The sequence below is a fragment of the Pleurodeles waltl genome, chromosome 4_2 (assembly GCF_031143425.1).
Source record: "Pleurodeles waltl isolate 20211129_DDA chromosome 4_2, aPleWal1.hap1.20221129, whole genome shotgun sequence".
Taxonomy (NCBI): Eukaryota; Metazoa; Chordata; class Amphibia; order Caudata; family Salamandridae; genus Pleurodeles; species Pleurodeles waltl.
The window spans coordinates 392,650,819-392,668,807 of NC_090443.1; positions in this window are offsets into that span (position 1 = coordinate 392,650,819).

Sequence of the window (17,989 nt, forward strand, 5' to 3'; positions counted from 1 at the left end):
CCACGAGATCAGTTATGATATAGGAAGCATTGCATATCACCTGAATATTCATGGAATGTTGGTATTTACGGTTTCGGTACGCATACTCTGTGGCTGATGGTGGACATATTGCCACATGTGTGCCATCTATGGCACCTAGGACGTGGAGGAACTGTGCTATCTGGTAAAACTCTATTTTTGTCTGCTGTATTTCTTGTGGGGTGTGGGGGAATCTGATGTACTGTTGTAGTTTGCTCAGCATGGCGTTGATTAAAGAAGTAAAAATTCTGGAGAGGGTACTCTGTGAGACCCCTCCAGCTGCTGCTATGACCCCTTGATAGCTCCCTGAGGCGAGTAGGTGGAGGGAGCATAATACCTGCACATGGGTGGGTATGCTATGAGTCCTTAGTATTCTGCGCTGCAGTATGGGTTGTAGCTCAGCTATCAGGTCAAGTATCATGGCTGAGTTCAACCTATACCTCTCATATATTTCCTCCTCTGTCAGGTCAAAAAGTGTAATGCGCACTCTGAAAATGCGCTCCTGTCTCCTTCTCCCTCTCCTCAAACCTGCCATGATCCTCATCCTCCTCGCCATTACGTAGAGTGCAGCCATTGTTGGAAAGAGTCTGAGGCATTCTGGGCCTCTTTATTTAGGTTGCACCTGGTTACCACCTGGTTTCAGTTGATGGTATTTTGCATGTGCAAAATGCCATTCTGCGAAAAATCGCAATTTGCGATTTTTGATGCATCTTTTTGCAATTTGGATTTTGCGAATCGCATTTTGCGCATCGCAATTTCCTACTGGAAATACCGAATCGCAAAATGCGACTCCCAAAACCAGCTCGCAACGCAAAAATTCGCAAAAATTGCGATTTCTTATTTTTGGTCTGCGAATGCCTTTCATGTATCGCAGACCACGTTTTTGCACTCGCATATGGCTGATTTTTGCGATTCGCACCGTTTGCGAGTGCGAAAACTTTTCATATATCTGGCCCTAAGTCACATGCTGCTCTCAGATAAATGGAAGCAACATAAAAGTGGTCTCTCCTACGGGTAACATACTTCCTGTAGAAGACCCTAAATCAGAATATTATCCAGACTTGCAGCCTCCTGCCTGCAGAAGATCTTTTGGGTGTTACCTAACAAGCTTATTGGTCTGTAATTCATTGGCTCTTCCATAATACCCTCTTTAAATATTGGGATAATAACAGTTCCATGCCAGGAGGGTAGGATGGACTGACCCCTCAAAATAACATTGATCAAGGCATTCAGATATGGAGCCCAGACTTCAGGTTGTGACACATACAGGTCCCCAGGGATACCACCTGGTCCAAAACCTTTTCTCTCTTCATCTGCCCCAAGGCATGTTCAGTTTCAGCTAAAGTGAAGCTTATTACTTCCCTACTAGCATCAATTTATATTAATTTGTTATGTGCTGGCTCATCTGCCCCAATCTTGATCCCCCTCTCCTGGGCTCAAACTAAGGGCCTATCCTTGCCCCATTCACTATAAACTCCCTCAAAGTGAGCTACTCACTTCTCTAGCTGAACTACTATTTCGAGGTGGTTATCAATTAGAGAGGACCCAGTTGTGATCAGTCTCCAAAAGGTCTTTGAGTCCCTATCATGAAGGGCATCAGTAATATCAGACCACTGTTCAAGTTCCCAGCTCTTTCGCATTTATCAAACAGGATTTGTATATTTTCCTAGTGAGGCTAATATTTGTACAACTGCCCTCTTTGACAGCCACCAGTAAAAAAAAAAAATTCCTGGCGGCACTCTTTAGAGTACGGACTCAGTAAGGACTTTTGGGAACTACCCTGCATTACAACTTTCTAAAATAAATTTTGTCCATCATCTGACAATGCAGAGTAACGAAATCAGTCTTAGTCACATCAGCCGGTACTAGGCTAGCCTATTTATCCACATACACCTCATATATTTGGGTCTGCACCTGGGAGTTATTCGCCACTTCTGCCCATATGGGCCCGTATTTATACTTTTTTTGCGCCGTATTTGCGTCGTTTTTTGACGCAAAAACGGCGCAAACTTGCAAAATACCATTGTATTTTGTAGGTTTGCGCCGTTTTGCGTCAAAAAGCGGCGCAAATGCAGCGCTAAAAAAAGTATAAATACGGCCCATGATGTTTCTCTTATTATGTGTTACCTCTATTGGAGTGTTAGTTATGGTAAGTGATAAAGGAGAACTCATAAATCGGGTGTCTTGGAATTTAGCACTGAAGGCATTGTGGTCACTCTCCACTATGAATATTATTTTTTTGTCAACCAAGGCCACAATACATAATCCAGAAGCATATAATCAATATGACTGGATGTTATCCCTGTTTTAAATGTTGAACGTGGGGGAGAGTCAGACCAAGTATTACCCTTAACAATCCCTACATCATGAAATAGAAATAAGTCTTCTAATTGCTGTGCTACACTCAATGCTGTTCAGCTGACTCAGTTAGGAGCCCTTAATCTAAAGAAGAGTCAGGGAAATATGATACATGGCTTGAGTCCATTTGGTCATAAGTAAGTTGTATATTTCAGGCACCTGCTACGATCTGTTGGGAACTTCCATTTAGGATGCCAAGCATGTCAACAGATAATCAACGGTAACCGACTTGGCATTGGGTGAGACAGATATAACATACATGTAAATACTTGCAATATTCCTAGTCCCAGATGGGGTAGTGATTTTAAATTCTATACCAAACAAATCTCTGCTATTTGAGGGGACCATCTTAACAACGGGAAATACGGCCAGCCTTAACCTAATTAAAAGCCCTTCCTGCTGTGGATGCCACAGCATTAGCATGAAAAGTAATAAAGCCTGATCTACACAGCGGGGTAATCACCCATGTTTCTTGCAATATGACTATCTGATGTTGGTCAATAAAGTCCCCCCACTCAGGGTCAGCCAGCTTGAATTTTGTTCCAGTTACGTTCCAAAAGAGGATTTTAATGAGATCACCCTTTGGCACCTCTCTGCCCACTTTAAATGCTAAGTGACAACATTTCGGGTCATCTAATGCCGGTAAGTTTTCCACAACTTAATGTCACTAAAAGATTTCTCTATTTTTTTTGCGTTGCCTGATGTTTCTGGTGTGCCTATATCCACTAAGCTACTTGTATCTGTCCCTATAGGTGAAGGAGAGACCACACCAGCACATAAGCTCTCCTGTAGTCAACTGATATCAGAGAAAGCCGAAAGCTCAGTTGAGTTGGGTACGGAATGGTAGGGAGTTGGAACTTTGTGCATAGTAGAACCTGCTTGTTCTGTCAAAAGGGGGGTCATTTAGTTTAAGTTGAATATGTGACCTAATCTAGGGCACAAATCTCAGCTCCACTGAAATTAACCCATCAACTAAAGCAATGTCTCTTAATTCCAACCCTATACATCATACTGTGAGTTGTTATTAGTAGAACGTTTTGCATACAGAATGTCCTCCCTTGTGACAGATCTGCAGCCTCTAACAGGTATCAACCAGTGTATAATTTTGTTCACAGGTGAATCATCTGACTCCCAGGTCCCCATCGGCTTTTTTTTGGTACATTAATTAGAACAATATTGTTGTGTTTATTAGGAAATATCAGAGGGGTGATGTTATTACTCAGACTGGAATAGCCTTGTGCGGGTGGTTCTGTTTGTCTAGGTGGAGTACATGAGTTGGGCCTTCTTAGGGAATAGAAGTGTGCCTTGAGTCCCTCATTACACCACTACCACTTCTGCTACCCAAGTGAAGTGACATAATGGAGTGGTGTAGACTGGAGCGGCGTAGAGTGGCGTGGTGTACAGTGTAATAGCATACACTGGAGTGCAGTACATTGATGTGTTTTTTTTTTAATAGTGTAGAATGAAGTGGTGCTGAATGGAGTGCCATACACTGGAGTGGCATAGAATGGAGTAATGTACAGTGGAGTAGCATACCATGGAAAAGCATACAGTGGAATAGCATACAGTGGAGTGTTGTAAAGTGGAAGGGCATGCTGTGGAATAGAGTAGAGTGGAGTGGTGTACAGTAAAATGGCATAGAGTGGAACAGCATATAGTGGAGTAGCATACAATGGAGTGGCGTACAGTGGCATGTTGTAGGCTGGAGTGGAAGACAATGGCATTATGTACAGTGTAATAGTGTAGAGTGGAGAGGCATAGAGTGGAATCTCGTACATTGGAGAGCCGTAGAGTGGAGTGGCGTAGACTGGAATATATTGTAATGGAGTGGTTACAGTGGTATGACATGGATGTGTCAAATTTCGCAACAATGTAGATTATGATGTGCAGAGTAACACAAAACAGTAAATTGTGCAACCTTGCATTTCTCCAGATTTTCCCATCAACGCATGGCCACACATGGTGGCCTTGCATTGCTTTGTAAATCTAACTTAAATATTGCATTGTCCATGTGACACTATGAGTGATGCAAGGTTACCGCAATTTAATAATACAGCTAGGCTTTAGTTATATTTTGTGCCATTGCATACCATGATGATTTTTCAGTATACTGTGGTACATGGTGATGACATGCCAGTATATAATTGAGTAATGGCTATTTTGTGAAAGTGAAAAGGCAGCCATATTGTTTTTACTACACGTTGGCTGTGTTCAGTGTTAAGGCCTTAGATATAGGTAAGCAGTAGGTCCCTACCTATTACCACTTTGTTAAAGTGGTAATAGGAAAATGTATTTATATTTTTTATATATTTTTAAATGTTTATGGCCATGTATCACAGGGTTTTCAGAAAATGTAGTGAAATTTCATGAAAGTACTGCAGTGACAGATGTCACTAAGTTTAAATGCCTTATAACTTAGTGAAGTACCCCAATGTATCATCTCTTCACTATAATGTATAATCCTGCCAAATTTCATGCAACTCCATTCAGCCGTTTTCACGCAAGGTCTAATACAAGTCCATGCAAAATGCATTGGTGGAAAAATTTGATTTGGGGCCCCTCCAAATAGTAGTTTTTGTGGCTCACTGCTAAGTCAACTTATCATTTTGTTCCACAGGAGTGCATAAGAAAGATGTCTTTTTTTGGCTTGTTGGGACAGTTTGAATTTGTGAGCTAGAGAGAATGCAGTTATTCGTGTAGTAGTAAATCTGAAACTTTAAATTTGCAGTCTAGTTTATTTTTTGGACTTCCTTGTTACTTTTAGTAGTGTTGTGTACAATATATTACTAAGATGAAAAACCTTATAGCTTACGATTTACTTACTCTAATTACCTGCAGTGCCCCACAGAATCATCTGCACCCTCTAATATGAAATACTGCCTAATGTAATAAAAAGTCCAGCTGAAGGTTTGTCTGCTATGCAAAGTCTACGGAAAAAGCATTGGATTTGAAGCCATTTTGGTACCCCCTTTTTTCTTTGCACCTCCTTGACCAAATGTTGCTAAATGTCATCAGTGATGTCACTGACCATGTCATGAGTGATGTAATATGTGAGGTCATTAGCTATGCATTGCAGGGGTGTAAGTAATAGTTAGCTTAGGTAACTATAACTGCTAAATTTATATGATTTTGTGCATGTAAAATCAGAACCTAACTATAAAGTCCCTACAACCTTTGTTTTTTTTCAGTGAATAAGGTTTGTTTTTTTAAATTCTATTCCCTAACTTTAGCATCCCTGTAACCTTTTTTTTTTCAGTGAATTTCTACAGTTTTTCACTACAATTTCCTAATTAGAAAGTCCCTGTAGTCTTTGTTTTTTAGTGAAGTTCGCTGTTTTTTCCCAATGTATATTGAACTACAATTTCACCCATCGTCTCAAATTAGTAATGTACACTTTTACAAGTTCATAAATACATTTTATCAACATATGTATTATTATATTTAAAACTGACAACTAACGACAAAACATAGCATAACTTATTAAACTGTTTACAAATGCAAAACATAAAGAGCCAGATTCACAAAGGTAAACTTTAACCGAAAGTTTAAGGGGCTGATTCACAAGCTCCTAGCTATGGCGTATTTACAAAATGGAGCAATTGTACCATTGCGTCAGTTTGTAAACCCTTGTGCCACAATATACCTGCACCAGGTACAATGTATGCAAGGGAGTTGTTCCCCCACAAGGAGGCCCTAAGGAATGGTGCAGTGAAATCTACAAGATTTCACTGCGGCATTCCTGCGTAATGTTTTAATGCCTGCTCAGGGCAGTGACTCTGTGCTTTGTTCTATGGGCCTCCCTGCGCTTTGCTGGACTAGCATCAACAGTTTTGATGCTGGTCCAGCAAAGCGCCACACCTGCATCAGAAATTCTGACGCAGCTGTGATAACGAACGCCATGGTGCGCTGTATTGTAAATACAGTGCTACCACTGTGTTGTTAGGGGGGCACAGAGTAGCACAAGCAAACTGGCGCATCGTGATCGCTGTACCAGTTTGTACTAAATGAGGTTCTAAGTTTAGACCAGAAGTCTAACTTTTGACATAAAGTCTAACTTTACTCGTAGTAAAGTTAGGACCATATTTAAGGGCGTAGTGCCATGCTAATGACACATTAGCATGCATTTCTTTATGCTAATGTGGAGTTAGATGGCCAAAAACGCTGCGCCGTATTTAGAAAGTGGCGCAATGCTTGCATTACAACACAAAAGGATGATGGACGGAATGCTGAACAATGCAAACATTCACCCCCAGTCACAGATCTGGGTTTAATCCATCATTCTTTTGCTCACCATGCCACCCCAGTTTGGACCCAGCCATATGCAAATCAGTCTTGACCCTGTTCCCCATTGCGACACTTTGTAAGCCCTTGCGCCATATTATGCCTGCGCCAGGCATAATGTTTGCAAGGGGGGCATTCCTCGTTAGGAGGGGGGCAAAAAATGGCACAAAGAAGTCTATGAGATTTATTTTCTTCATTTTTAGCGGCATTTTTAACGCCTGCTCAGAGCAGGCGTTAAAAGGAGGCTCCCATTGTTTTCAATAGGCCTCTGGGTGCTTTGCAGGATTAGGGGAAAAAAAATACACTAATCCTGCAAAGCACTGAACTAGATGATGCTTGTCCCCTAACTACTGCCATGGTGATTCGTATATAAATATGGCTCACACATGGTGGCATTAGGGGGACGCTAAGGGGCACAAGAAAAGTAGTGCTGTACTAGTTGGAGCGCCACTTTTCATAAATCTGCCCCTTAGACTTTTGGTCTAAGTTTAGATTTTTGGCCTAAACTTGGACCAAAAGACTAACTTTACTAAGAGGAAAGTTAGACTTTAGTTCTGAACTTAGACCAAAAGTCTAACTTAGACATTTTGTACAAGTTTACCTCTGTGAACGGGCCCAAAGTCTTTCACAGTTTTCCATTCATTTTATGAATCCGCTGCAATGCCACCACAAATCTGGCCATCGATCCACATTGTAAACCATACCCTAAATCAGTTATTTCACTTTCACATCTCTCTGGAGACAGTCTCTGCACCACAACTGTGTTGTATTTTTCGTTTTTCTTCAAAAGAAGAGAATTTCAAAGTTAAACTCTCTTCTGCTGAAGATAGAAGACAAAAAGTATAGGACAGAGAACACAAAGACTTGCCACCTTCAAAGACTTCCTATGACATTTGGTAATATTCAGGGGAAAATACAGTTGACGCTAAAATTGTTTAATGTAATCTATGAATCAGTAAACTGTCAAGAAGTACTGTGGGAAAGTGTTCACATGGCACATCATCTGTTTTGAAACACCTGAAAACTATACACACAAGGACGTATCAGGGGATAGTAAGAGAGGGAATGTGGTACATCATCATCTGTAGTTGGACCATGCCTGGGACCATTATGGCTTGGCCAGATTCTTACCAGTCCCACAGTTTCACCAAAGCTGCAAGATATGATCATTCATTGTGTCAAATGCCATATGCCAGTTGAATTAAAAATATCTTCTGTTGCCCAGTTTATGGATGCTCTCAAAGAGCATCATTCTTAATATTCTTTTCAGCTCATACTTCCATCTTATATTGGTGGTCATTACAACCCTGGCGGACGGTGTTAAAGCGGCGGTAAGAACGGCAACAGGCCGGCGGTAAAAATTTTGGAATTACGACCATGGCGGAAACCGCCAACAAAGACAGCCACTTTAACACTCCGACCGCCACGGCGGTACAAACAAACAGCTCGGCGGTCACCGCCAACAGACAGGCAGAGGACAATGTACCGCCCACACTATTATGACAGGCCAATCCACCACCTTTTCCGGGGCGGATACACCGTGGATAAAAACACGGCGGAAACAGGAATTTCGAAGGGAAAACACTCACCTCTACACACTCCACGAGGAAGGAGGACACCATGGAGCCGGAACTCCATATTCTGCCAGCGCTAGTCTTCCTGCTCCTCTACGAGGATCATCAACGCAGTCGGCGAAGACCACGGTGAGTACTGCACCTATGACATAGGGAAGGGGGGGGGGTGAGGCAAAAACACAGGGACACACACACTCAACACCCCAACCCCACCCCAACCCTCACCAACTACAACACACACACCAATGCATATCTATACATTACAGTAACACCCCCCAACCCCGCCGGAAGAATGCAGAGACAAAAGGAAATGAGTGTAACCATTGTAATATATCAAAAATCAGTAAGCAAAAATATACATATATACACTATTAACAAAATATACACCAAGATTAGTAGTCCAGGTATTGCACCATTTATAGTCCGTGGACCACTGGGCCCAAAATGCATGGGCGAGGCCCACACACGATACCAGATCAAAACAGAGAGAACACTGCAGGGGCATCAGATAGAAATACAACAGGCACCTCAGGGGGAAGGGAAGGGGGGGCACCTCAGCCGGGTGAGTGCACGACGCCAGATCCACAAGGGGCCTCCATGCCCATTGATGTATCCTGGGGAGTGCAAAGCCACAGTCTCTCAAGTCTCTACAGTGGGTGGTTTGCCCACTGCTGAAGTGAATTCTAGTTCGTTTTAATGGGATAACAGGAGTTAGCTTAGTCTTTGGCTTGTAGACTCGTGCCCCCGTCACCTAGTGACTTTTAACCTACTTAGCTTGCTCTGTTTTAGCCCATTTAATTATTTATTTCTTCTAAGATGGCTGCCTTGTTTATAGTTAGGCCACTTATTATGAGTTACATTATCAGTGTCACCGCGCCAAGGCGTCAAGATCAAGCACCAAAGACAAACAAACAGTAGGTGTTCACACTTAGGGATTTTCCCTCTCTATACTTTCGAGGGATTGTTGATATTAATTGGTGTCCCAAGCATGCCTGTTAACTATTGTTTAGGAATACACCTACGTCAGGGGACCCTGTAGATCTGTATAAATACATCACACTTTAGACAGATAATCAGAGGGATTCCGACCAGAGGGCATCGCCACCATCGCTGATACCGATGCTGCAGTCGTCTTGAAGCTGACCCAGTCTTCGTGTCCCAATGGAGTCTGAGATAGAGACCTCATTCCAAGGTAACGAGGGTTGGGGGCTCCTCTCAGGGACATGGCATTGGCAGATCAGGTTTAACAAACCCAGCTCCTCTTTAGGTAGGAGGTTAGGCCTTCTTTATTCAGGTACTAGGGCATCTTACATTTAATATATCTTTTCTATGTATTGCAAAATGGTGGGGGTCTTCGTAACAATGACTCTTGTCTTCACAATACTGTTACTTGCTATATTCATTATCCTAATCATTACAGTCCATGCAACTTATCGCAAATTGCAGTTATGTTAAATAAAAAGCTATTATAACTTTCTGCATCTGTGTCATTGCCTATGTTTGTATGAGACATAATATATCTGTGAGAAAAGGGTAATCTCCGTTTAACCACGACACTCCCTGAGATATCTTATTTTGAGTCCATGCGTAAACGGCTGCCATAAATCACCTTTTACTGTTGTGTTTCTGGTGAGGTGCTGCTAGTGAGCCGCTAAGGTTGGGATAACAGTTGCGACCTGTTGTAGGAAAGACGCAGTCGCCTACAAACAAAAGTACTGTCATCCTTAAACCAGCAGTCTTGCTCAGAGCAAGAGTCCAAACTACGACATGGCGCCACCAACAATGGTGTTTAGGCACTTATTTACGGATAGCCTGACTATCACTGTCTCACAGACATCAGGCACCCTGAGTTCCATTATACGGAGACGTCCGTGGTCTTTGGGAGAATCCTCCTCAGCTGAAAAGGTAACACCTAATTAAGCTGTAGGTTGTTCGAGCTCGAACTCATAAAAAGGAAAATACTTCCCCTATCTGGTGTTCCATTTCTCTAAACAGCTATGGCTAATACCATAGACATTCCTGCAAATGCTAGACATGCACTAACACAACATTTATTAGCGCATGGCCTTACAGACGAGGGCGGGGATGTTACTCTGATAATAGAACCAACTGGAGCATACCAAACAGAAACATTTTACTGTTGGGTCACCTATCCTGAGGTTGACCAAAGAACGCACACATTTCACACATATGAAGTTGCGAACGTACCTGTACGGTACGAAGCATACCAGTATCATGAAATATCGCTCACATATCAAGAGCATCAGAACTGGTTTGAAGGCGCCCTACCACATGTACTACGAAGAGTAAGGTTAGGTCCCTTAAGTAATGAGGGACCTACCTGGCCTATGTTCGCCACATATACACCTCACCCAGGCATACAGAATATGCCGATAGCAAATTTATGAGTTTTATATAATGAATTAGTGGCATTATATAGACGATTGGTTCAGTTCGTAATGCGAACACTGAACACAACACCAGCGCGTCCAGCACCGCCAGTAGCTGGTGGTTATCAATTGGCTACTGGGATTAATCCACAAACAGTGCATACTATTATGTGTAAAGTGCCCACGGAACGGAAAAAATACCATTCTGGATAGCCTAGAAAACGAATCCGCTGGAAGCCGTGTTTCCCCATACTGGACCACAGGAAAAACATAGATTGCTCACTATGTGCTTGCCGTTTGGGATGGTTCCCTCGGTGGATGACTGTGCCACATGGGGCACGGTCTTCGCTGCCAAATATACTACCCCACATGGTACCTCAACACTTGCCAATTCACCAGAAGTGTTGAAACACATACAAAATGAGCATGGGGCTGCACCAGCCCTGGATTTGGTGATAAAATTGATGCGTAACTTTGACGCCGTAGCCTCAATCATACTCAGTAATATTAAAGGGGAAGAGGTAGCACTGGCAATTCGCCAGCATCTCCGGGAAACTCCAAACCAGGAACAGGAGAGACAGCTACCGAAAATAATTTCTGATACCTATACTAGTATAGGACGGGATAGTTTGGGAGACAAACCAAAGAAATTGGAGTTACAAAGTACCGCCCATAAGGAGGGTACGAAGCAGGCACAAGAGGGCTCTAAGAAGTGCTGGGACAAACAAAAAGATTTCAAAGAAAGAAGAAATAAGAGAGTTGATTCTCCACACCTGGAGAACTCCGAAAGGAGGTATAATCTCAGAAATAGGGAGCACATTAGAACTCCAGACAGATATACTGATACACGTCCCTCTCGTTCCTTTCAGGTCGCACCGGATAGACGTAGCGAGAGAGGGGGCCGTCAGGATCGACGTCTGGAATACATTAAAGAAAAGAAAGACTCACCACAGTCTACCATTAAAAAGGAAGAAACAACTCCTCAGCAAAAGCCACAGTTTAAAAAGAAGAAGGTGGCAGCACTGAAGTTAAAAATGCCAGTAATATTGAGAACGCTGTTGAGGAACAAGAGGTGGGCAGTAACTCTGTTAGACAGCGCGGCAGAGGTCACGATATGTCGCCAGAGTCTGAAAGATCATCTGGATGCAACAGGAACTAGCGGTTACATCGCGGTTGAAACAGCGGATGGCCGCGTTCTTCCCCCCAATAGGGTTTATGATTTAACAATTCAGATAGACGGAGACGTGAAACGCACTATTAGTGTAATATTTTGGGATGAACTTACTAGTGATATCCTATTGGCCGAGAGAGACTGGCCACCTGAACACGTCCGCAAGCTCCCGCATGGGGAAGATGTCATTTTGCCTTCTTTCTCCGATCTTGTTCCGGAAGCAGCAAAAGGAGCCTATGCTGCTGAATGGGCTTTAGCGCAGGCACCTGCATTATACCGCAATCATGTCGGTTGGGACAAGGAGTCTCCTTGTCATTTTATTCCCGTTAGGTCTACACCCCAACCGCAGCCACAATACCCTGTTAAACATGAAGCGAAAGCTCCGGTGAAGGAGATTTTGTCACAACTTGAGTACCAGGGAGTAATTGAGCCCTGTACGTCTGCAATGAATTAGCCGTTATTTCCCATTGCGAAGTTATATCATTCATATAGAATAGTAGTTGATTATAGGCACTTAAATAGTCATACACGCACGTATGCTATACAAAATTCACACAGCACAGCACTAATAAACAATATAGTGCATAAAAAATATAAAACTACATTGGATATATCTAATGGATTGTTCTGCCAGAATTTAGCACATGAAAGTCGGGACCTAAGTGCATTTTCATTTGGCTCTCAGAAACGCTTTTGTCGTTTACCTCAAGGCTATAAAAATAGCCCAGGTCTGTTTTCAGCCCGTGTAACATCAATATTACATGAGATTGATTCCGAGGCATTGTCCTATGTGGATGACATATATCTCACAGACGACGCCCTCGACATTCATCTGGCGAGGGTCGACCGGATCATTTTGAGTTTTGCGGACCTCGGTTATTAATTTAATTTTAAGAAAAGCAAGATAGCCTTTCTTAGTGTACTCTTCCTGGGATATGAGCTGTCAAACGAGGGAAAGAGCCTGGCCCGCACTTTCTAGAGAAGTGTGCTTAACTGCAACCTCCAAATACACTTAAGAAATTGAAGTCATTACTGGGTTTCTTCAATTTTGGCAGAACATACATTCCAGATTATGCAAAATGCATCAAGCCACTTTATGACTTAGTTCAGCCCAATTTTTCTAGCAGACGCTGGACTATTGAACACACACACATCCTTAGGGACATGCAACAGGACATGCTAGAAGCTAAACACTTACACACATGTGACAATAAAACGAATTTGGTCATCAGAATAATTGCTGGTGCCCTTGGATTTACCTATGTCACCTTTAATGAGGATGACACGATACCGATAGCATATAAATCACATTTATATTCCAATACTGAACAACGTTTTGCACCTACAGAAAAAATTCTGACGGCAGGTCAGATGGCCGTCATAAAAGAGAGGCCACTTACCCAAGGGAAACGCATTATTGTTGTGTCCCCGGTGCCGGCCCTAGAGGCTGTCACTAAAGCGAGCGTTCCGAACGGTAAGGCATTACATCCACGTTGGATTCAATGGGCAACGTCTCTGACCGCCACTGATGTTGATTATATATTCGATCCAAGACTTCAAACACAAGAATTTCTCCAGTATGAACAAGAGTACCCCGCTCCTCTTAATGTTTTGCCACTAGACAGTTACAATACCATTATATATACTGACGGATCAGCACAACCGGCTGTAGGTACTAAACATCAATACTCGGCAGCTTGTGCAGCCATGTGCCGAGTGATGGAAGATGGAGTTTTCCACCCTCACAATACCTACACGCAGACCTTAGGGGACTGCACGGCACAGTTGGCTGAGCTTAAAGCTCTTCTTCTAGCGCTTGAACACACTGAGGCAGGAAGCCAGACTTTGATAGTCTGTGACTCGTATTACTGCGTCCAGTCATACAATGAATATCTCAATCATTGGAAATTGAATGGGTTTAGAGATTCAAAAGGGAACACCGTTAAACACAAAACATTGTGGGGGAGGGTGGCTGATCTTAAGGATAAGCTACCGTGTGTCCATGTAGTTCATACATTGGGACACCAACGTGTAGGAGTACACGTTGCCGGTAATACATTGGCTGATGAAGCAGCCAAAGCATCAGTAGCTACGGCTTCTGTGGCTGCAGTGACTCGTTCTCAGACGAGATTGGATAATGAAATACTGATTGGCGTTAAAGCTTCAGCTGCAGGCAAGACCCTTCCGAAAGGATACCCTACAAACTATACTTACCATATCAGTGCACAGAATGTTGCTTATACAACGATTCCTGGGGTTGGAGATCGAGTGATCCCCAATGAAGACCAGAGATTAGAGCTGATTATAGCAGCACATGAGGGTGTCGCTTGTGCACATGCTGGTATACAGGCCACAATAACAATACTACAGCAGCGATACTGGTGGCCTGGTCTATGCAGACAAACTAAACAGTATGTCCTTTGCTGTGACATATGCCAGCAGATTAAGGGCTCTAATATCAAACGCTCTCCGCAGACATCGCTCTTAGTGTCTGACAAGCCACTTCAGTGTGTGTACCTAGACCATTGTGGTCCCTTACAGCCTGATGGTGCATACAAATACATTTTAGTGGCTGTGGATTCCTGTTCTAGATTCCTGTGGGTATGGCCACAGCGGTCGGCTGACGCCCGGACTGTTATAAAAGATTTGCTGATCTTTATCGGTACATATGCGGTTGCAGCATTCCATTCAGACCAGGTCCTGCATTTGCCTCTAAGGCTTTCAGGGACACCATGGGGACGATGGGTGTTGAACTCCATTACTCCTCACCATACCATCCCAAGGGAAATTCGGTCGTGGAGAGGCGGAATCGTGATCTAAAGCAGTTCTTAACAGCTCGAGTATTAGGTTCAGGCCGCAGTTGGTAACACCACCTAAATGGGGTCCAGAGAGCACTGAACAATCTGCCAAGACGGTCTTTGGGGGGACGCTCTCCATATGAGGTTCTCTTTGGGATACCTATGTATGTCCCAGATCTTGATGCCCCTGGTATGGTGGCAGCAGAAACACCTTTTGACATAAAAGAACGTCTCACTGTTTTACAGGAGCTTCAACAATTTTGTGATGATAAATCACCTGCAAGTGCTGCCACCTTAGGAATAAGGGAATTGGCGAAAACTTTGACTGGCTGGATTCCTAACATTGGGGATCTGGTTCATGAGAAGATCGCTGTGAAAAGGAGTTCGGTCCATCATACAGAGCACCTGTACCAATCATGGGAATACAAGGCACCAGAACTGTCATTCTACCACCACTGTCTGGTTCAAAGTCGAACAGATTCATCTCCATTGATGACATCAAATTACACCACGTGGCCGATCCTTCACAGTAGACTAGGAGGTCCATTGGGTGGTTCCCGATCCCCTCTCACTACCCAACAGGACACCCATCTACATAGTAGGATGAACATCACTACTAATGACTATGCAACAATGTCAACTGCTGTTCCAGACACCTCCTCGACCATGGGGAGGGCGGAAAATGAACTTTTGTTGGTTCCGGTCACATCATCAGTGACCACCCCGCTTCAAGATTTGGCTGTATTTTACACGAACACTTCCACGACTAATGATGTTGTCTACCAAGAGCCTCCACGTGCGGTGGACCAGAATACACCGGCTGCCTGTGTTTGCAGAGACTACCTCTGGCTATTTCATTGACATTGATGATTTTTCTTCAGATTCATCCTCTACAGTGATTGACAATATTTCAAAAATTAGTCAGCTGTATCGATGGCTTAAAAAGAACTATTTAATCTAACCATGGAACTATCTATGGTTCTGTTTGACATTTATTGCATTATTTTTGTGGATTGGTTTTGTGACTGTTTTCTTTTTGCTCATAAATGGTCACTATATTCCTGATCGCTCCTCAATGGAGCCTGTTGATGAAATTTTAACACCACATCATTCTTCACATAAGGTCCAAAGGGATTTGTCCCCTGTAAATATTACAGCGATACCAATTACTGATGGGATTGTGTGGGACAAAGTTCCATTCGATATATACGGGCCTACAGAGATTATTCAAATACCATACGTGTTCAAAATTTCAATGTCTGATGTTATTACACCTAATGTCGTCTCTGATGATTGGGATGTCCAAACAGTTGATTCCATGCTAACTGAAATGAAGGACTATTCCGCTTTTGAAAGTGATGATGTATATGATTATACAATGAATTATGGGGAAATGTTCTGCTATAACAATTGGGAACATCACTACCTACACCGTGCCACTAGATATAGGCCTCTCATGAATTACACACAGTGGGAACACTGTTCTACACCACAGGTGGGGAGTCCACAGTATTATAGTGATAAATTTACATACTTTTCTGGGCATGATACAAGAAAAGCAGAGTCATATTATTTTAAAATACCTCCGGCACAAATTAGGAAGATTTTGCTAACTGATACAAAATTGATTTATTCAGATCCCTTTGTTTCCCGGCTCTCGATTGAGGGTTATGAATATTGGAAGAGTGCTATTGACTTGAAAAGTGTATGGGGAACGCAAGATTGGCAGATACAGGGTAGGGAGGCTTTGTTTCGAGCATGCCTGATTCCTGTGCAAATGATTTTCTTAAATGACACTATTGAGCAGACATCCTGGCTGGGGTTAGCAAAAATTAAAGATATAAACACGCCCAGTATCCCTACTCCGTCAAAATTTAAAGATTGGCAACACTTCCTTAATATCACAGACGACAGGCTAGATGCAATGGTTAAGGCTGGTACCTATAATTCACTTTCCAGTCCCGGCGGGTGGTTGGTATGGCCCACCGACACTAATGGGTGTCAAAGGCGTTTCTTGAACTCTTCAGGTTTTTTTTCGATTAACAGGCTAGACCCTCGCTTTATATCGGGTCAACATACAGGTATAGTTACAACATACAGTATGGGTAAGCTGTACCAGCAATGGGTGCAAATGAACACGTTAACAGCAGTTAAGAAACACCTGAACACTCTTTCTGACAATGTAGATTTGCAGGATTTTCTGCAGGGTCCTAGAAAACAGCGCTCAAAAAGGTTTTTATATGCTATGTACAATGAAATTTGGAAACTTTCCCAGATTGAGACTGCTGCACGTTTACAGCAACTAGATAAGGAAAATTAGGAAAAAACATTAGCTGTTGTCGACAATGGCATGAATACACTGTCCAACAGGATTTATTCACTATCAAATATAGTGTTGTCTGCTATTGATATCACTCAGACAGACTTGTCCCGCTTATATCATGGGCAAACACAGCTACGTTCCATCATGCAGCTAGGTTGGACATTACAGACACTGAAAAGTGGCCACATTCCATGGAAGTATATTAAATTCTTCACTGCTTTAAATTTTTCCAGGGAACAAGAGACAATGGCTAAAAGGGAGGCTAGTTTCACCCTGCTTCAAGTAGAGAAATTAGATAAGTTGCCCTTCACGGTAGCAGAGAGTCCTTCAACTATCTGGCTCTTACACGCCATTATTAATTTACCAATTTCAACCTTTCGTTTCTCGAGCTGCCTGAAACATCTTGCAGTGGGACGATATGAGAAACTAGGAGATAGCTTTATTAAGGAAGAGTGGGAGTTGCCCTTTGACTATAAATGTCTGAACGGTGAAAGAGAGGTCTTTCTTAGCGGAAGCGAATGTGAGACTGCTGTTCGTCATTCTATGATATGCAAACAGGTGTCTCTTCACGGTCTTTGCAATGCAGGGGCCGCAAATTTGGCCTGTTTTCTGAAGGGTACTCCCGTCCCCTTGATTCGTCTAGTGTTTCATGTACTTTCCAATGGAAATTATGTGGTACTGAACGATCAAACCTGTTGCGGCATGCGACCTGGAATTGCCTACGCAATCTCGGTCACGAAGGTCGTTACGTGTTGTGGCCATGTTTTGTTTCCCCCCACACGAGAGATAAAAGTATCTGAAATGTGGCCCCACATAGATACTATTAATGTGAACTATGACAAGCTGAGTAGGCTAAAGGGGCTATTGTTTCAGAAACAGGTCGCCTTGACATCCGCAAAAGAGACGTATGCTCTCCAGATTGCTAGATCATCAGCCGAGATACAATTCCTTTTAAATACCAATTTCCCCAAACACTTTGGAGAGCTGGTATCCAGAATATTCAATGCTTCAAGCACCACTGGGATTGTTCATTTCTTTAAGGCTGTCGGGTCTGGTTTCATGTCCATCTTCCAGAC